Here is a 4546-nt window from a genome sequence, read left to right as displayed (position 1 = left end):
TCTGTGAGAGAGAATGTGTGAACCAAGGCAGATGACTTGGCTATGGTATAGTCAGCCAGAACATCCCACAAATGAGTGTTTATAAAAGGTTACTATAAGCAGACTGGCAGAAACTGAACTGATGAATGCAAGGGCTGCTGTCTCACCTATCTGGTTCTCTCTCTCTCTATCTCTCTCTCTCTCTCTCTCTCTCTCTCTCGCAAGCTTTATCGAACTGCTGCTGTTTCTTAAGTAATCAGTAAATCAGCAGTATCTTATATTCTTCAGTGCACGGCACATTACTTTCAAGTTGAAATCTTATTAAAAGGCAATGAAAGTCGTAAGAATGATCAGAATATTGTTCTGCATGAGACTACATGGCTATTAACCTCACTTTGTGAGCAGGTGCATGGCAGATTTGTATCAAACTTAGTCTCAGCACTTGCTAGCAGCAACATCCGGAACCTACCTTTCCACTGTTGTTGCAAAGAAAATCCCCATTATCAGCTGGATGATTAGCGGCAGCGGTGCGTACGAACACGTGCAGGTGTTGATTAGTGACATTTCAACACAGTGATTTACAGGAGCAAACAGGTGCTGTAAAGTTTTGGGGCAAACTTCAACCTGGGATGCAGAAGGACAAGATCTTGTCTGATGTGCGTGCAGCACATGGTTGAGCTATTCTGCGCAGCTATATATTGCAATCCTGATCCTTTTTCACATTAACCGTGCCTGTCGGTATACCCTGTCAATGTCATGTAATAAATAAAAAGGAGGGTCTTTGTTTCCTGCAGGGTTCTGGCCGTGCTCTAACAGCCAAGTCTGGTTTGCACCATAGTTGCACAACATAGAAAGATCGTTAAAGGGACAATGTGTCAAGTATTGCTTTCATAAATACAGATTCTTCCAAAGTCTAATAACAATCACATTAAAAATTAAACTGTTCAAATAGCTTAGAATGTGTAGTTTATAAATGCATAGGTGGTGTTGTATGGAGATAATTTCCTGCCAAAACGTTGTAAGCAAAAAAATGTGTTGCACACAAATAAAACCTGTTTTGCACACAAAATGATATGTCTCACACACAAAAAATTGTTTTGCAAACTGTTCGCCAACCTTGCACTCAAAATATAATTTATAAGTTTTCCTCGAGTACAAAACGGTCTGTGCTTGCACAAAACAGCCTCTGCTCGAGTACGAAACAATCCCACCACCGCTGCGGTAAATTTGTGCCAAAAGTCACGTGATGCATTGAGTTGTTGTTCAGACTTCCCGACAGCAGGGGGCGCACCCAAAAGAACTGAAACGCACCGGTTTGGCTGAGGAAGAGAGACGTGATAACACAGCTAACAGCATCAGCACCCCACAGGTAACTTTCAAAACTTTCCCGGTGAAAAAGTAACAGCTCACTGATAGATCATGTAAGATTTTAGTTAAAGGCCCTGTTTAGTTTTATCTCTGATCTAAAAATGCTGTGTAACGGACTTTTGAAAAATAATGTATTTAGACTATGATTTGATCTTTACTCTCCTTTCAGAATTAAACGTCTTTGGAGACGTGTGGTGCGCAGGAACTAACATACACAACAATGTGCTGCACTCAGGAGAGGACAACAATTCGCTTGACCTGTGAAACATGTTAGATAACTTCTGTTGTCACCATTTATTTGTCCCAAGACTACAACTAAGTTTTCACACCATCAGCAGTGGCTGAGATGACCATTCACTCAGAACTGAGGGGAATCTAACACTCAGTCAGTTATGGAAGATGGGAAGCATCCAGCATGCTGTGGTAGAACCAGAAATCACAGAGGTAAGAAGGATTTTTTTGTGCTGGCTATTATACAGTTTCTCACATTAATGCGTATATTTCAAACCAGAAATGAATTTATCTGATCATTTATCTGATCACTCCAATACAACAAAACATTGAGTACATCAGAGAGGTGGCACTGAAACTGGTTTCTTTGAAATCTGTTTATTATGGTCCTTCAAAATAATTAATGGATTTTGGAGTCATTTGCTTTTCCATCCTTAGCTTCATAAATTTAATTATATTCAGTAAGTTGTAGCAACAGAATCACGGCCTCTTTTTTATTCTCTATATATCTTTCTTGCAGGGACTCTGCCTGCCTCATATTGACTGGGACAACAGTGGACTGCTGGATGACCCACACTGTGGGGTCACTATTTCTGAAACTGGCAATGTGTTGAGCCCTGAACAACTTGGTAGCACTGAGGGCAGCCATGGATGCACTGGGACATTCTGAATCGCACGGCTCAGAATATATATATATATATATATATATATATATATATATATTGCTACTCTCCAGTATGACCAACACTTTACGGGTTTAATCTTATTGTGGTTACCATTGTTGCAAAAGGTTTTTAAGTAGTAAAATCTAGCCAGGGAAATGTAACCAAGTTAGTGCATTCACTGAATAAAAGTGTAGAACTGCTGGGATTATGATGGTAAATGTGTATGGTACTGTATAAAAATTTTGAAAATGCTGAGGTTATTGGAAAAAAGGGCACATGGAGCTGTTAATAAACCTGAGGATGCAAACAGTGTGGGAAAATTTTTGTCCTTTATTTTCCACAATGCATAATAAACATACCCTTTCATAAAGTCTTCATTTCCAATTCTTACCAATATCAATCAAAGTGAATACACCTTTCCACAAGGATTGCTTTTATTGTTGAAATCAAGACTGAAAGAACTCCATTAATTCTCCAGGTTTTTCCCAGTAAACAATCCATGTATTACCATAAAGCGGGCTGTATAAAACAAACTGGCTGATGAAATGGATGAAGCCAAAAACAGGACTATGAAAAACAATTTCTGCATGTAAGACTGTCAGGAAATTTAGAACCTCAAACCTGGCCTTTTTTTTCCAGCCTAAACGGCTCCACTAAGAGCTATGAAGGACATGCTGCAACAGTTAGTGATCAAAGTAGTTAATACTGGGAACTAAAACGGTTACATATTAAGTTATTTTTAAACAAGCTCAAATCATCTGCCGTATGTTTAAAGATTACATAAAATTTTGAATTGTTCAAGTCTTGGTAGTCTTGTGATGGAAGTCGGCGTGTCTCAAAGCAGGTTGATGATCTGGTAGCCTTCCATCCAGCCCAGAACTTTGATGACCTTCACCTCATCAGTGGATGCTGGAAAACAGATATGTGTTATGGATATGTAAAGGATAATACTCCTCTTAAAGAAAAAAAAATAATTACCAAGAAGAAAACAAACGTTTTAAGAAAATATCTGCCCATGTGGCCAATTCCAGCTGTGGTTTTTGCCATGGCCAAACCAATTTTATTAAGTGCACAACACATATTTGCAATTGGGCACAGATGACCTCATTTTTACTTTGAAGAAATTAAGGAGTTAGAAAGGTAGTGAGATATAATCTAGATCTGCTGCTATATGCTTTACTTGTAACATTCATATTTATGTTAGAAAACGCAATTTTTAATTAATTTCCTTACCAATTTTCAAATAATCAATATCCACTCGTTGCAATTATTTTAAATTGCTTAAGAATCCGTTTTGCACATAAGCATACATGCATTGGTTTAACAGTTTTAGGATAAATTATTATATCCAAACACCAATTTAGGTTTACACCAATAAGAACAACAGACAGTCAGTTGAAAACAACATAAAAACACATTATAATCTGTTAACAATGCATTTATCTGGGTATCCACTCAGGTACTATTTATTTGACAACAAAGTAAAGGGAGAAGCCAACCAGTGGGGTTACATACAAAGCAAAAGTTGTTTTAGCATGGCGTTCAACCTAAGGCTAGCTTTCATGTAATTTGCTCTAAAACGTAACATGGTCCCTTACTGTAACACAGCAGTACCTTTAACTGAAATCTTACATGTTCTATCTGCAAAGTGAGCTGTTACTTTTTCACCGGGAAAGCTTTGAAACTTACCTGTGGGGTGCTGATGCTGTTAGCTGCACTGAGCTATGGTGTCACGTCTTTCTTCCTCAGCCAAACCGGCGCATTTCAGTTTCTTTCGGGTGCGCCCCCTGCTGTCGGGAAGTCTGAACAACAACAACAACAACTCAATGCATCACGTGACTTTTGGCACAAATTTACCGCAGCGGTGGTGGGATTGTTTCGTACTCGAGCAGAGGCTGCTTTGTGCGAGCAGAGGCAGTTTTGTACAAGCACAGACCGTTTTGTACCCGAGGAAAACTTATAAATGATATTTTGAGTGCAAGGTTGGCGAACAGTTTGCAAAACAATTTTTTGTGTGTGAAACATATCTTTTTGTGTGCAAAACAAGTTTTATTTGTGTGCAACACATTTTTTTGCTTACAACGTTTTGTCAAGAAATTATCTCCATAGTGTTGCACCCAATGGAAGGCACCATGGTGCGTCGCCATTTTTTTATTACAGTAGCTGAAAGGGGACCTACTTGTCAGCCTTACACATTTTACCTATCTGTCTTCTATATGAAGACGTGCTGTTGGTGGAGGAGTATAAAACAAGCAAAGATGACCGTAGGTCATGCTATTTGGCATTTTCTGTTGAAATGGAGG

At 38.8% G+C, this 4546-nt stretch overlaps 1 long non-coding RNA gene across 1 annotated transcript; it reads left to right on the top strand.

Moving 5' to 3' along the window:
* The first annotated feature begins 1305 nt into the window (after positions 1 to 1305).
* Positions 1306 to 2280, top strand: LOC118567290. Its single transcript, XR_004933573.1, has 3 exons — positions 1306 to 1348; positions 1517 to 1791; positions 2099 to 2280. It is a non-coding gene; the product is annotated as an uncharacterized LOC118567290 (long non-coding RNA).
* Positions 2281 to 4546: the final 2266 nt, after the last annotated feature.

Source organism: Fundulus heteroclitus, chromosome 20 (genome assembly GCF_011125445.2).
Source record: "Fundulus heteroclitus isolate FHET01 chromosome 20, MU-UCD_Fhet_4.1, whole genome shotgun sequence".
In the NCBI taxonomy this organism is placed as follows: domain Eukaryota; kingdom Metazoa; phylum Chordata; class Actinopteri; order Cyprinodontiformes; family Fundulidae; genus Fundulus; species Fundulus heteroclitus.
Note: the sequence above shows the minus strand (reverse complement) of the source record. Positions and strands in the feature narration are given on the sequence as shown.